General features: G+C 47.5%; 1 protein-coding gene across 4 annotated transcripts in view; it reads left to right on the forward strand.

The window, feature by feature from the left end:
* Positions 1 to 17,476, forward strand: part of SUSD1 (sushi domain containing 1) — a 678,087-nt gene that overhangs the window by 482,083 nt on the left and 178,528 nt on the right. The window lies entirely within an intron of this gene.

Genomic DNA, 17,476 nt, shown 5'->3' on the forward strand with positions numbered 1-17,476 from the left:
TCAGTTCATAACCTGTTAAACGTGCAATTGTCAAGTGCTGAGTCTGTGTTCGGTTTAAAAGAACTTCCACGGAATGTGGAACTTGTACTGTCAGGGAATGTCCTAACACTATGGAATCACTTTGTCTGATCGCTAGAGCTGTGGCTGCAACTGACTTGAGGCACGCAGGCAGAGCCTGGGCCACCGGATCTAATGTGCTAGAAAAATAAGCACAGGGCTTGTATTGTCCTGCTTGATCTTGTGTGAGAACGGATAATGCAGTACCATCACGTTCTGTAACAAAAAGTGTAAAAGGCTTACTGTAGTTCGGTGTTGCTAGAACAGGTGCTTGACATAAGGCTTTCTTTAACTCATTGAAAACAAGTGTTTGTTCCTGGGTCCAAGGGAGGACAGTCGATACGGCTGCCTCCTGTGTCGTTAACTGTATCAGTGGCTTGGCTAGAAATGCATACTGAGGAATCCATTGTCTGCAGTAAGAAGTGAGGCCGATAAAAGCTCGTACCTCCTTCTGTGTCTTGGGCTGTGGAAGACTCGCTATTAACTGGATACGGTCTGGTGTCAACTGCCTACCCCACTTGGACAGTAAGTGTCCTAAGTATACCACTTGCTGGACACAGAATTGTAATTTGGAAGGGGACACCTTGTGCCCCATCTCGGCCAGAAAATACAGGACTTGAAGTGACGCACGTTCGCAGTCACGTTCAGAACGGGCTGTGATCAGTAGATCATCGACATACTGGAGCAGGGCAGTGTCAGTTGGCATGTGAATATTGTCTAGTTGTCGCTTAAGTGCTTGACTGTAAATGCTAGGACTTTCTGTGAAACCTTGAGGAGCTCGTGTAAATTTATAGCTCCTTCCATTTAAACAGAATCCGAAAAGGAACTGGCTGTCTGGGTGAATGGGAACACTGAAAAATGCGTTCTTGAGGTCAATAACTGTAAAGAACGTAGCTTCGGAATCAATGGCTGTCAATAGAGAAGAAATATCGGGAACCACTGGGTACTGGGGAATGATACATTTATTAAGTTCTCGGAGGTCAATCACTAATCGATAAACTGGAGGTGCATTTGGATCAGTACGTTTCAGAATTGGAATGATAGGAGAATTACATACATTGGAGTCAGTTTCTACAACCACTCCTTGAGCAATAAGTTTGTCAATAATTTTGGATAAGGCTGCTACAGCCTCAGGTGGCAATTTGTACTGTCTGATTCGTGGCAAAACTATACCTTGTTTCAGAGTCACACGATGGGGTGTGATGTGCATACATCCTACATCAGTTGGGCCTTGCGCCCATAGATGCTGTGGTACATTCAATAATCTAGGATCAAAATCACGTAATACATAGTGACCTTTAAAGTCACGTAAAAACAATCGGACTCCTTCTGGGGAACAGCAAATCACTGCACCTAATTCTTTTAGCGTTTTAATGCCTAACAAATTTTCGGGACATGCTTTCGTGAGTAACAGATCAGTAGTTCGGGACAATGGACCAACTTCTAGAGTAACTGGTTTTGAAATTTCATTGACAATAGGCTTTCCTGAAAATCCAAGGGAAACATTTCTAGAGCCTGAGAGCGGAGCCCCTGGAACTTCGTCATGACTGATAGTAGTCCTACTTGCCCCTGTATCAATCAGAAACTTTCTGTCTCTCCCTAATACTTGACTGTGTACATAGGGACCCTCTTGATCTACAGGTATCTCGATGAGAGGCAAGCCTACCTCCCTCTCTAGGCTGTTTCATGAATATTGTTGGTACTCTGGATACTCGGACTGTGCATACTGGTACATCTGCTGTGTAACGTGCTGTGTTGCAGCTATCAGCTGCGGTACTGTAACTGTCTGTTGTGCATTCTGCGGTGGCTGAGAAGTCTGTGAGACTTGTTCTTGTCTAGGCGGACGTGGTCTTTCTTTAGTCTTACCAGTAGCTATGTTGTGTTTCAGAACTGCACACTCGTTTATAAAATGACCTGGCTGTTTACAGTAATTGCAAGTCCCTTTAACGGGAGCTGCAGGATGACTGGCTTGATTCGGACCCCTCTTCTGACTGTCTTGTGGAACAGATTGTGCAACTAATACTTTCATTTTCGTGTCCTTCATACGTCTCCTTTGTGTTCTTGCTCTTCCCTGATCCTGTTCTGGTGATACTGGAGCATCTGTAACATTTGGGACGGAGTATTAGCTTGCCAACTACTTTCGACTTTCAAAACTCGATTTTTAACTTGTGGACTTGAATTCTCGACTAGTTTGGTAACAAAAAGATGAGGGTACGACTCGCTACCTGTCTTCAGACCACTGTTAATAATAAAACATTTTTCAAATCTAGAATAAAAATCACTAGTGTCTTCATCCTGTTTCTGTTTACATGCTGAGATTGCATCCCAATCTTCCTTTTTCGTGGCTAGTAATCTTGGCAACACCTGGATCAATAACTCGGGCAATTCTTTAACTTTACCCCCTAGACCGGTACCTGGTACTCGTGAATTATCTTCAGCTTCTAGAGCTGTCCAATCTATCTTTTTCTCTCCCACCTCCCATTCTTTTTCCTTGAGTTTTTCATATACCCCTGCGGGCAACAGGACCTTTAACATTTTAATGATATCAGGATACGTGTATTCTCCCATACGGAGCATGTCTTTTAATTCTCGATGGAACCCTGCTGGATCTTTGTCATTACAGGGAATTAACTTCTTCATCTCTAAGAGTTCCATCTTGGTGATAGGGGTGTAAACAAATACTCGTTCTAGATCACCACCCGTCGTCCTAACTGGGTGTACTTCTCGTAACGGATGCTGTCTATCTATGTACAATGATTTACTTTCTGGAGGTGAGACATGAACAAAATGCGGATTCAGGAACGTTCTATATTTGTGGCGCTGTTCTAGAATGATACTAATTAAATCGGTACCTAGACCTCTCCATCTATACTGGAGTAACTCGTTCAGAACATTATGTAACGGACCTGGATCGGAATGTTGTCCCTCATATAATGTAATGAGGTGCTGGATCATATACATACCCACCAGTCGCTGCTCGGCTGGGGGCAGTTTCAGAAACATTTGTGCCACTATTTCGTCTGGAAAAGTGGTAGAGTCAGTAGTCCATCGGACTGCTGATCGGACTAGTTCTTGTTCATGCATGGTACTAAGTTCACTATAACCGATTCGTGATTTCAGAATGTGATCGGTAGCTTGAAATACTTGTTCGAGAGAACCTTGTTCTGGTGCTGGAGGAGGGAAAACTTTCTTGTGTTCTGGGCGTGAATGTCGGTCGGGAAGTCTAGTTCTACCTACATACGCTATTCTGGAGGGATTCTCGCTGTCTACCTCTTCAGTATCAGAGGCGTCTTCTTTCTCGGTTACTTGTAGTGCTTCTCGTTTCTCGTGTAACTTTATTATTTCCCTACGTATTTTCTTGTACATACTCTCTATACAGTTCTGGGTCTTGTGTCTTCCCTCGGCTATATGGTCACTCCACCTGGTCAGGACCTTCATTTCTTCCGGATCTTTTTCCGGATAATCTTGTTCTCGTATTAAACAATTAATTAAAAACTTTAAAAGCATGAGCTGAATCTCGACTTTTCTTTGAGTCATGGCCTCGCCAATACTTCCTGGATCTGCTCCTGTACGGATGAAACGATATATTCTGTCTAGATAACCTTTCATATTCGGCAGGGTGTCCAAATATTCGGTCACCCGTCTTACACGCAGTGAATATATGACCATATTATCATCACCTGGGACTGGATCATAACGGCATTCGGTAAGGGCTCGCTTGATATCTGCAACGGACTGATGTTTGGGCGAACGCTGTAACGCTCGGGCATGTAGCTCGATTAATGTCACACGTCTGTGCTGAGGCGGGGTTCCAGGAGGACTTCCCCCGAGGCCCCTTGACTAGAATCGTCGACGGGTATTGTACGGGCTGGGAGAGTGACTGATGTGGCGGGTACATGTACTGTAGGCTGGACCGGGGGTGCCGTAACAGGTGCTGTAACGGGTGCCCCGGTGGCTGGAGGAACAGGAATTACATTATTTACGGGAGCTGGCGGAACAGGATTGGCATATTCTGGGACTGTATCGTCCAAATAGGACGAGAGAAAAATATCAGCTGCGGTCGGTTTGTGACGTAGCTTAATCAGAACTAATGGCGGCGGAAAATTACTGGATGCTTCCGGGGTTGCTTTTGGCAAGCCCTCTGCAAGAAGAGGATACATACCCTTAATAAAGGCATTTCTCTGTCTGTCTGACTGTTCTGCTTTAACTCGTTCACCTATTTCTATTAATTCCCTTTCTTGGGCTCTTTCTGAGGATTCTTTACTTAATTCTGTTTTTCTGATTTCTTTTTCGGTTCTTTTATGAGATTCTTTGCGCCATAACTCGATGGCATCTTTCTGGGACTGTCTGGATTTCTTTTTCCATAATGCTTCTTCTACTCGCATGATGCACTCGGCATCCCATGTACCTGATACAGGCCATCTATATTTCTCTTCGAGATGTCTGGTATAATCAGACCATAAGTCTAAGTACAATATGGCACTTAAGCCATGCTTATGATACATAAAATGACCTGGACTGTCCCTAGGCGGGACAGGAACTGCTTCCTCGAGCAATCCTTTTCTAGTTTTTAACTGACGTAATTTCGAGAATAGAGGCATGACTTAGACTGGAATCTGGACACAATACAATACACAATAAACACAATAATAACTTGAAAAACAAATCACTCATACCACGACATTGAAAACACATGAAATAACATTTAAAATAACAGCTCGGACAGAATATTACCTGGAGTACTGAGAACAGAGCACATGAATTTCTCGAGAACAGAACTTACTAGAATTACTAGATGCACTGCTAAAACAGTACGAAACATACCGGTCCCATGAAGAGACACGTCAGGACCCGCATCCACCTAGGTGGACACTTCGTGTTGGATTTGCGTACCCAAACCCACGGACCAGAGACAAATTAATTGACCCTGTCTAGATACTACCCCAGCAACGGTACTCACCGGGCAGCAAGAACGGAAGGCCTCGGACTGGACTGGACTGCTACGACGACGGACTACGAACTTCGGACTTTAGTTACAGGTGGGCCTCCGGATACCTCGGACCTTGGACTCTCGGCTTGGGCTCTGGTCGGGACTCGCCGCGTTCCTCCACCGCCTCGTCTGGATGCTGGACCGCAACCTCCGTCTCCTCCGTGGGCCTGAGGGATACTTGAAGCAGAAATATCTGCACGTGCACGGTATGGTTCCGTCACGGCTGCAGAGGATCAGGGGGCCTGCGTGGCTTCTCCGGCGCGTGGGGAAAGGGCAAGTCCCTGTTCGGGCGCCATTATGTGGTAAATAAATAATTAATTACCGGTTCTATTTTTCAGGATACTCATATAAACAGATAGCTCAATAAATAAGAGTCAGGATTCGAGGTATCTTGAGTCACAGGCTTTAATCAGGCATAAAGGACAGGAACAGGACAGCCTGCATGGGAATAGGATGGCAGCTGCCGGGGGCAGGATCTGGAATGGCTAGCTTGGGATAACTTTTAATATGGGTGCACAGTATATATACTTAAACAAATACATTACATTCAATACAGTAGGCGTAGCAGTAGGCGTGGTTCGTAGCAGTCGCGAAAGATAAGGCATAAAGTAGGTGTAACAAGAGGCGTGTACAGGGCGTATACATAGACATGTGGTGTAAACGTCACAGAAGTGTCATAAATGGGGCGGAAACATGGAGGGGGCTACCTGAGGAGCTGGGACCTCTAACCTAGTGGTGCGCGCAAACGGGCAATGACGTGTTACCAGGGAGAACTGGGGGCTATGACTTCTGCGCTAGAAGAGGAGACTAAAGTCTGGAGTGTCAGAGCGACATGTACCCAAGGCATATCTAGTATCTGGTGTTTAGAGTACATATTGATAGAATCCAAAAGTTATCAGGGCAAAGGCTACTTGACACTAAGACTGGTGCATACATTATTCTACATGTCTTGCGGGTGCTAGGAATATTCTATGAATATTAATACAGTATTTCTCTTACATGGAGACATAAAGGCTAGACCGTGACGGAAACTATTGATGCGATTCAGTAGCTTAGGAATGCAGAGAAGGAGGGCTGGACTGATAACTAGAAGCATAACATACTCTTGGCAGACTGAGAGGCAGAGCCAGGCCGGGCCGGGCACTGTGAGGCAGGAAGTAAGTGAAGGGTCAGGGATGCAGGTGGGGGCTGTATCGCTCCTTGGAGAGGGTTCAGGAGACAGGAGCTGAATCTGAGTCCGGGCCCTTTTGAGGCCTAGAAACGGGACATTTACTGAATTAACGTGCACACTGTGAAACGTGGCAACATAGGTTTACATAGGCCTAATATTCGTTGTTTTCATGAAGACTGGAAACTGACATACTAGAGTTGGACACAACTATAATTGCGTCTTTAATTGATCATAGGGGATACATATGCATATTGATCATGCACATATAGCATAGGATGGGGAACATGTAGGCACATACAACATGGCAAAATTTACTTTTCCACACCGGTCGTGGAGGAGGAACCAAGGCCCGGTGTGCCCGCTCGATAACAAAGACGTTCGACAGGCCCTGCGGACATAGGTGGGTCCGAATCCAGGTTTCCAGGAAGCGCTCGGCATTACCCGCCTCCAATCTCTCCGGCACACCAAGGACCCTAATGTTACTCCGACGCGCTCTCCCCTCCGCGTCTTCGGCTCTCCGCTCCAGAGCTTGTGTCGCGGCCGTGAGGTGTGTGACCATCTTCTTAAGGGAAGCCACCTCTCCTTGTAGCTGGGTGATGTTACCTTCAGCGTCCGAGACCTTATCCACAACCTTCCGGAGATCCGTCACCAGAAGGTTGACGTCAATTGACACAGTCTCGATTTGCCGCTCCAGTGCCGTGTGGGAGCCCTGTATAGTTTTCAATAGTTCCGCCCGGGAAGGCTCCGCAGGTCCATCCGCACCCTCCTCCTGACCCGTCTGCCACGTGATCCGCTTCGATGGCAGCCGCTGGGTAGTATATTGCGTGATGGTGTTGGGCTGGGTGGACCGCGACATCCTATCCTTACGCATGTCCAGCTGCCAAGAGTCACAGCAAACCCTCCAGCGGAGCTCCAAGGATCTCTCCCCTTTACCAGCGCCCAGGGACGCGTCTCCAGTCGACTCCCCCGGTCGTAGATTCCTCCCTCCAGATCTCACCACCAGATATCACCAGGCCGCAGCAAGACGAGGGTCGGCCGGGAAGGGTAGTAGCGCCACCTTTGTGTCCCATTCAAAGCCACGCAGCAGTAACCAGGGGTGCAGAGCCCACTCTCTCTCTCCAAGGTAGCAGAGTCTGGTGGGGCAATACGGGGCCAGAGGCAGCCCCCGCTGGAGGCACCCAGGAAGGGAGTGGAAGGGGTCCAGCAAGGCGCCAGGCGGAGAAGGCAGGCAGCGCACTCCTCACTTCTCAGTCCAGCGGTGGGGCCCGGAGCAAACAGGCCGGTATAGGATGCAGGTTCCTCGCGCCGGGCGAGCACTGTCACGCCCCCTCACGCTCGCAGGTAAGGCGCCAGGCGGTGAAAGCAGGCGGCACTCTCCTCACCTCCTAGTTCAGCAGCGGGGCCCGGGGCAAACAGGCCGGTATAGAAGGCAGGCTCCTCGCGCCGGGCGGACAGCCCGATCCACGGCCACGCTCCCCCACTCTCACAGACACAGCCCCCGGCCTCTAGGCCCCTTATCAACAAGGCCACAGCAGGTGCAGGGTGTCACAATCCGCCAGCACGGGGCAGCAAGCCGCTCCAACAACGGGACCTCCACGACGTGTATAATGGCCGCTCCGTCTTGGGAACAAGATGGCGGCACAGTGAAGGGGGCCGCAGGTCCGGTCCCACACGTCCCGCAGCGCCACTCCTCCACAGGCACCGCAGACTCAGGGCCGGTCTATAGAATCCCCCAGGCAAAAGGGGGTCCCCATCAAGATGCGCTCACAAACGCAGGAGGCTCCCACTACCTTCGTTCGAGGAACGTCCAGGGGGAGGGAGAGGCAGTCGCCCTCTTCACCGCTTCGCCTCCGGGGTGAAACCAGGCAAGGGTCCGTAGGCAGTTGGTAACGGCCACACACGGATCCCCTCAAGGCGGAGCCCCGGATGACAGCGGGTTCCGCCAGCTTCTAGGTGGCACCGCAGCCTCCAGAAATCGCAGCCAGGCAAGTTCGCCCCTGCAACCCCCCACCAGGGTAGGCCGCAGACCCCGGCCTCACCTAGGCAGAGGCCCGGCCCACACAGCGTCCACTCTCCCAGCAGGAAAACTCCACAGATTCCGGTCGCTGGCTCACAGCAGGGGGGCCACCAGTGTCAGTGGAGCCCCCGGCACATGATTCAGGCCAAAAGAAGCCAGAGCAGGAGAAATAATCAGGATAATTGGGTCCTCAGGACGGGAGCCGGTGGAGCTCACGTCCTGTCGGCCATGCTGCTTGGCCACGCCCCCGGTGTGTATGTGTTTGTGTGCTTTTCCGTACGACTCGCCCTTACCTGACGTGGACCGTACGAATCGCGTCCTCATACCCCGGTCCGGATCGTACTCGTCGGGTCGTACGGCATGTGTACGAGTCGTACGGCATGTGTACGAGTCGTACAGTTCACGGTTTCAGCCTTACAATACGTACGGATTCGGACAGATTCACGGAATACGGATCGTACCACGCAACTCGAACGGACGGGTACGATTCGTACGGAAAGAGGTCTCCGGATACAAATCGTACGGACGTTTTTTTTCCCGAATCGGAATCGACCCCTTAGTCTCCCTGTGCCTAACAAAAATGAATGTATGCATCTGTAACGAAACTGGTGCTCATGTAAAGCGCCCTGATACCTGATTCCTCGGGTCTACTTTGCGCTATATAAAACTAAAAACTATTGGTTCTAATTTAGTGTTAATGCTGCATTTTATCGGTTTGTTGTGTCTCATGCACAATCTCGACACAGTTGTGCTAGCAATGCATGCACATGAATGAAAGATATGGCCTTTTTAGAAATAACACATATTTCTAAATAGGACACATAATAGGGTGTTGGGACTGTACTGGACTATTCTCTTTTTAGGAAAAAGGATAATGACTGGCTTTAAGAATCTGGTCGGAATTTAGCTCCCACACCTTGTCCTCACTGCTAACCGTATCTATCGTTGAACCCATAGTGATGTCACACCGCAAGGCTAAGGCACTCGACCTCGGACCTGGGGATATGGGTTTGAGTCTCGGTAACAACGTCAAAACCTCCTGTGATTATGGGCAAATCACTTAATCTCCCCGTGCCCTCATGTAACGTAACTGGTGCTATGTAAGGCGCTCTGATACCCGATTCGATTCGGGTCTAGTTCGCGCTATATAAAAAAAACTCTGCAAAAAGGGCATCACTGCCTTTACTTAGCAAGTACGTTAGGCAAAAACCTAAGATCCGTGAAGTGTTTTAAAAAAGAAAAAAAAATTAAACCTCTTGAGTTTTCCAGTCCCTAATCCTTCCAACAGGCATGTTCTGGTAACAGTAATGAATGTTTGAGAGGACACTCTCAGTGGGATAATAGCTCTCCCTTGTCCTTTGGCACTGGGGGGCAGATTTACAAGCCACTTGCGACATGTTTACCACACTGTTGCGTCACTTCTATGACGCAGCTCCGTCGTAAACAATGCACCACCATGCGACAGATTTACAACGTGATGCATCTAGTAAGATGCGCCATGTAGTGAAGCCATGCGCTACATTATACCTGCGTCTGGTATAATGTATGCAGGGTGGGCGTTCCGTCGCAAGGAAGCCCCGTAAAAGTGACGCAGTGAAATCTACAAGATTTTACTGAGTCACTTTTGCATCCATACTGCGTCAAAACCTTACGCTTGCTTGAAGCAGGCATAAGGGATGACCCAGCATGTTAGGTATTGGGCGCCCCAGAGCAGTGCTGGAGTTGCGCCGTGCTTGCGACACGACTCCAGCAAAGCGATGCCGTTACGACATAAGATGCGACATGCATCTGACTATCCTTGTGCCACGGTGCGTCGCATTCTAAATGCGACGCATCCGTGGTGACGCAAGGGTATTCCTGCGTGTCGCATCTTTACTATGCGCCAGTCCTTGTAAATCTGCCCCTGGGTGCTTAACTAGAGTGGCAGGCCATTAACTCATAATAATGAACATTGATGCAAGAAAGAGAACCACCATAGAAGCATCCGCTATGTTCTAAGGATCTGAAACTGATGCCCAGCAGGTTATTTTGCTTCTGGCCTACCGCCTCTTCAGTTCCCCTTTTATTCACTGAGACACATAAATAAATGCGCACTGGAGACAGCGGGAGAACCAAGGACTCTTGTCAGCCATCTTGTAAATCTCTGTTGACAAGACAGCAGCAGGCGGAATATGACGCTGAAAGAGAAGCAAACTGGTCTTTTCATTTATCCCGGTTTCAAATATTTTCCAAGCATAGAATGGATGAAAACGCTTGCGTCGCCCACAGCCCTCTTCCCGCCGGCGGTGGCCTCTCTTGCCCGTCAGCTGGTCTGCTCGCGGGTGAGTCGGAGGCACTGGTTTTCTTGGCAGAGGGGGCACAAGAACAGCGGCAAGGATGGGAGGGCAGGGCATGACGCAGCTGAATATCGCCACGAGGCGCTACAAATGCACCGTTCTCACAGCCATATGCTTTAATTTTATTTTCGTGCGTTGCACGCGTCGCTTTAAGCTAATGTCAATGTACAGATCACACAGTTGAGCCGTTTGAGAATATAAGTCTAGCAACGTCATCGTACACACACTTAATTATATAACCCGGGATCGCGCACACCAAGACGCGGGTAAAACAGAGGAAAGGCATTGGAGGGGCAACTCAGCAAGAAATGGCATTTGAAGCACCTCAGAGGCATGCCCCTCAGACTACAAAGGGGGGAAAATCGCACACGCCAATATAATAAACAAACCCTCAAGCATTATGACCCCAGAGTCGCTGTCATCTCGCCCAGTTCTCCTGCCTTCCAAAAGTCTTGGGCTGTTTGAGGGCATGGGAATATATATTTTATTACCACCATACACCACACTGGCTGTCACAGGGAACCAAAAAGAGGCAACCAGTGTTGCCGCCAGTGTCAAATGTTGGTAACCTGAAGCTCTTCTGTCCTCTTCTGTGTTGCACAATTCAAATCCGGATAAATGAGGGTCCTACAGTCTCTGAGAGGCGAATCCTTTTTTACAGCGACCTGCTCACGTCACAGGCACGTTTTGTAGTCGTCCCTCAAGATCTGCAGTGATCATTCCACCACCCGTTATTTCATAAAGGAGGTCCCAAATGCTTTATGAACCTCCAAATGAATCTCTGCGTCATCACGCAGGACATCTTCCCTCATGACTCGTAGCACTAGGGTCTTACATCCTCTCCCTTGGTGAGTAATGCTACAGCTGTTCATAAATTGCTGGCTCGCCCTGGGTTGGAGTGGCCAGGCGTGGGTGGCTGACTACCTCAAGATCCTCCAGAGTGTGCATGACTACTGCAGGATGCGACAAAAAGGAAGTCTCTATTTTCTTCAGTATCCCTCTGCTTCAGAGACCTGGATGCATGATGATGCTGCTTAAAAAATACATTGAATATAAAAAAAGATGGCGGTCACAGGCAAATCTCAGGTGACCCTCCACAAAGAATCCCTCACAACATATCTGTGCTAATGCAGGATGGATGTGGGCCTTCAGCCCAGTCCCCGCACCTGCCGAGCTCCAACTCCAAGGGCCTTTGGTTTCAACACTAAAAAGAAATCCAGTGTGGAAACCCATGCATCACTGGTATAATGCGGGGTGCCAAATTTCAGCATGATGCCTCCCTGCACAGATCAGACTGGAGTTAAAAATAACCTCACATCAGGGAAATCCGCACAGAACACAGGCTACATGGCAACCAAGCGCAAAGCAGCAGCTGCCGACTTTGCAACCTGTTTTGTTTTTTTAAACAAGTTTTTATTGCGGGATTACTGTGACATTATGTTACAGTTTAAGCATAGGCGACTTTTTTCCTTTACATATTCCAACATACATTTACAGGTCTTTTATTACGACAATATAATTTCTCATTGTACTCTACGGAGCTTGTAACAAGGCACATCCGATAGAGAGTACATATCCCTGTTTTCTTGTTCACAACAAACTATGTTTACAATTTGCTATTAAGTATGCAGAACCAACTTGCAAACTGGTTTCTTAGCTGGAGCAAAGGCCCACCGTCACCACTGAATTTTCATGCTGCAGGAACAGTGAAATGCATCGAAACACTTGGTTTAGGGGCGCTCCCTTTCGCATTATTATTAGCTCCATCGCTGAAGCCCTCTCGTTACAAACAGTTTAATTTAAACTTTTTTGCTTTTCTAACTCCATTCTATTGCCCCTGTGCATGCACAGTGGATCTTTAATGCAATAATCGCAGGGAAACATCATTAACAACGAAGGCATTACTACGCGTAACGTTTACTACGGGGCACTTACCACGTAAACGTCTTTTCCACGCGTATGCCTTCCACGATCGTCTTTACCACGCAATAATCATTCCGGTCGGGAAAAAAAAAAGCGTAGGATTAAAAAAGGGGGATTGGGGGGGGTCTCCCCCCATAAAAAAAAGAACCTGCCGTGCCGAAGAAATCAGCGTCGTTAGAGAGGAAGCTGGAATAAACTTCCGCTTTCTCTTTACGACGTACGAGCGACGTGGTAAAGGTGATGCGGGGAAAACGAATTCCGCTGTAACGCATGCGTGGAAGAGGCATGCGTTGCAACGGAATACGTAGTAACGACATACAACCATAATCGCACCTCTTTTGAGGATAATGCAGGTGACATAAGTCCCAGATTTTTCCAGTATCAAGCTTTCTTTATTGAAGTTGTATTTTAATGATAGAAACATCTTATCAAGCTGTTGGTAGCTGCAGTACTACAGGTTATTGAGAATCCAATGGTTGATTCTTGTTACAGCAGAGTTACTGGGATCAAATGCAACACGTTTCATCCCTCAAGGCAATGGCGCGGAGGCCTTCCCAAGGCTCGTTAGTCCAGACATGTGTAGGAAGGAACAGCATGATCTCCAAGGTTAACTGTCTGTGTGATCTGTCAGCATGATCTGTGTCACTGACATGTCCTTTCTGCAGCAGGAAGCCTTCTGAGACACTATACAATTTATCTTGGATGGTCAGACCTATGCTCATATTAAATAAATAAATAAATTGGTGCCAACGAGTGTCTGGTCTCAAGAGCCCTGAGAACGACCTGGCCCCATTGGTTTAAGGAGTGAAACACTACCAAAAGTCTGAAAATATGTTATGTAAAAATCAGAAACGTATTATACCATCTCCAATCGCCTCACACGTTCAAACAAACTATTGGTTCTCAAATAATAGAAGGCATTATAGAAATAAGTTTCTAGAATGGCTTTTCGAAGAACTTTTTTAATAACACTTGTTATGTGAGGTACTAAGTATGTCATGCTTGCAGGCACTATATGAAAATATGAATTGTTCTTGTTATTGTTCATTTCAGTAGTGTAAACCTTTGCATGCCCGAGCTCATCCTGAGGGCATCAATGGTGGTAATCATAAAATCAGGACCTGTGGACGTTTAAGCACCCAGATGGAATGTATGACTTTTTGTATGAACATACACACACACACACACACACACAAACATACACACTCTCTCGCTCACTCACACTCTCTCTCTCTCTCTCTCTCCCTCTCTCTCTCTCTCTCTCTCTCTCTCTCTCTCTTTCTCTCACTCTGTCTCTCTGTGCTGATTCTGAGTTGCTGCTACTCGTTTGGGGCTCTTGGGAGGAAGAAATAATGGCTGGGAGCACCCAGGACAACCTAGGGAGGAGCAAGTTTTAGTGCAGGTAATAGGGTGGCAGAAGGAAGTTCCTCGGTGGAAGGATAAAACGATCCATTGTAAGCACTCCAAGTAAGAGGAAGGTGACAGGCAGGGGTACTTTGGGCAGCCTGTGGTGGGGGAAAGCAGGATTGTCTGGGGTAGGGGCAAGAAAGAAGGCAAGTAGGAATACATGGGGGAAGCAGTAGTGGCACACACTCCAGGTAAGGTAGGGACTGAAGGAATTTCTCGGGTGGATGATGGCAGACCTTTACATTTTGCAGGCATACAGAGGATGCTGCCCATTGATAACCCCTGGGAAACCACACATAATGATTTTGGTTCATGTGAGAATACACAGAATGAAAGACATTATCCACCCATGATAAAATGCTGACATTTGCATAATTAGGATCATTCTTGCCAGCTTGTGGGCCGCGGTCTTTATCAGTGCAAGAGCTACAGCATTCAGCACCCCCACACTGGTTAACCAACCATCTCCACTCTAACATATACATTTGGCAGCGAAAGCTGGTCCTCCTTCCACATGCATTGTGTACGTGAGAGCTTATCACAGAGACTATGGTGATGGCCTTGGTTTAGGCAGTGATTAATTTGAGAGAGTGGTTTTCGGTGCTCGGCACCAGCACTAAATTGCCAACACTGGCACTTATGACAGTTTGCCACATGGTGGCGCTGCATATCTAATTTAGAGATAAGCACAACAACCGTTGTTTGTTAATTCAATATACATTAAATGACTAATATTTGCAACCCAGGCCACTCTCATAGCTTTGAGAGACTGGAATAGTCTGAAATGTCACACTTGACAGACCTTCCTACTGAGGTCTTGTTGGAAAACGAGGCAGTATCTGTGAAGCCTGCAAAAATAACATGTCACATTTGTCCTTCACCGGTAACCAAACACCTTATTGTAGTGCTTGACTCTCAGAGGGTAGCAGGCAGTCTAAGGCTTACTCAAGGGAGGTGGTGTGGGCTAGTAACCGCCATTAGAGGTGCGCAGAAATAACACTCAATAATTAATTGTCCAGTCTGTACTTTGCTTTATAAAAAGTAAGAGTACATTTATTAAACACACACACTACTTAATACTATGCACCAATTTACAAATATACATAAGCTGTTGGAATTACTTTGTGACATTGCATAACATCTCCACCCCTCCGGCAGGGGGGGTGAGGTCTAGTAACACCACTCGCATGTATGCACATTATCTTGCCCCCAAATGCAGTTGGTTGACACAACCTGGAGTGAGGGCTTTGCCCACTGGCACCATCCCAGTGGTGACCCACCTCATCATCTCAACAAGCATTAAAATAGGTACACCTGCTCTTGACTGAGCATCTCATACCATCCATACAGTATACCCCGCTCCATCTTAGTGGCTAACAGTCTGGGCTGTTCTTCCCCTAAGCAGTAGCAAGAATACATATTTGGGCATCACTTTAAAGAGATACCTATCATAGCTGATAACAGATGCAATGCATTGCAATTAAAGCCCCTAAAAGGCATCACAAAAACAACCTAGGCCATCTCAGCTCCACAATCTTCCAACTTGAAGTGACTATCTCCCACTTATGCTCCAAATTGTCCACTATGTTTGACTCCTTACTCTCATTAGTGGGAACACAATACCACAAATACTCAGTCCTGAGGAGTACTCTTCTCTTATGCCCCAAAAGAGCTGCGCACAATCGCTATAATACTTCTACCTCCCCTACCATCTCCTCTACAGACAAATCAAAATAGTGTACTACACTGACCATTTCCTTGTTCCAAGCCAAACGCCAGCCACTTACAACACAGGCATCGACCTATAGGAACATCATTCCTATCTACACCAAAATCCCTGACACCCCTACACCAAAACAGTCACCTCAGAGCTGCGTATTATGCTTTACAACTGCAGATCTGCAACAAAACACAAACTGGAAATCTCAGATACCATCACTCACTACAACCTTAACCTACTAATCCTCAGTGAGACCTGGTTCAATGAAAATGACAAATGCTGAAAATCTCCTGCTCGAATCTCCAACCTTCGAAAGGGAAAGGCGTATGGCACAATCTTTCTCAGGTAATGTGACTAGAATCTGGAACCTGCTGCCTCCAAACCTTTTCACCACCACCTCTTTCCATGATCTGCAAAACAGATTTTAAAACTCTTCTCTTCCAAATACATTTTTCACAGTAATCACTCCTCACCAAGCTCCCCACCAAACATATGCCCTCACATTTAATGGCATGACCCTTACTGTTACAGTACACTCTCGGAAGTTATAGCAATCTTTCCGCTTTCACTCTGTAAATATATAATGGGTATTTGTGTAACCTTAATTGCTTTAACTTTTCTAAATTTGTAATCGGTAATAACTATGTAATTTGTAAATACGTAAATCTCAAAATGAGTAACCGTAGTAGCTATATTTATTGTCAGAGCTTTAAGTGGGATAAAAAAAACTATGAGGACTCTCAAAGGGGCGTGGCTGATAAAGTTAAAGGTGTGGCTTAAACACCTAATCTAAAAAACTGTGCTGCGCATAGTGTGCTACCTGACTGGCGTTTTGCTGCTTCTGTGATTGAATCCAGATATATAATACAAAAAGTAAGATTACCTACAACAAGCTAGGGCTATTGCCTTTGCCAATGGCCGTTAGCTGCATAAGATACATAAGCAACAACTATGGCTTTGTTGCATATAATATTGAAAATACTTTCGCTGTGAAATGATGAGACTGTAAAAGAACCATAACGAGTGTCTTTGAAGTTACCTCAAAGGCAGTGAAGGGTGGAACTGCTGCAAAGTTAAGATTCTTTTTTTTTCACCCAGAAGGTGAGGGTGAAAATGGAGAGCCCGATAGAGACCCGTTTCTGCACCTGCTTTTTAGAACTACCAGTGCTGAGCCCCTGCAAGACCCGGCCCCCACCCCGCCTCCCCACCGAGACCAGGAAGACCATCACCCCGGCACTCGTCACCAGCCGACTGGACTACGGGAACACCCTCTATGCCGGAACCACAGCCAAACTGCAGAGAAGACTCCAACGCATCCAGAACGCCTCCGCACTACTTGTCCTGGACATCCCCCGACACAGCCACATCTCCGGCCACCTGAGAGACCTGCACTGGCTCCCCGTCAGCAAGAGGATCACGTTCAGGCTCCTCACCCACGCACACAAGGCTCTCCACGACCTGGGCCCCAAGTACCTCAACGACCGCCTGACCTTCTACACACCCACCCGCCAGATACGATCAACCAGCCTCGCCCTCGCCGCCTTACCACGCATCCGCAGTGCCTCCGCCGGAGGAAGATCCTTCTCCTACCTGGCAGCCAAGACTTGGAACTCCCTCCGCATCCACCTTCGGCTGACCCAGGACCATCTCTCCTTCAGGAAGCAACTCAAGACCTGGCTGTTCGAGCAGTAACGGCCCCCTCTCCCCCCTGCACCTTGAGACCCTTCCGGGTGAGTAGCGCGCTATACAAATGCTATGATTGATTGATTGATTGATTGGCCCACTTAAAGCCTTTTGTGCAGTAGCGGTCGGTGGTGGGAGTAGCTGGAGGACGGTGATGTGGGTAGGGGCAGGG

This window comes from Lissotriton helveticus, chromosome 2_1 (genome assembly GCF_964261635.1).
Source record: "Lissotriton helveticus chromosome 2_1, aLisHel1.1, whole genome shotgun sequence".
Classification (NCBI taxonomy): domain Eukaryota; kingdom Metazoa; phylum Chordata; class Amphibia; order Caudata; family Salamandridae; genus Lissotriton; species Lissotriton helveticus.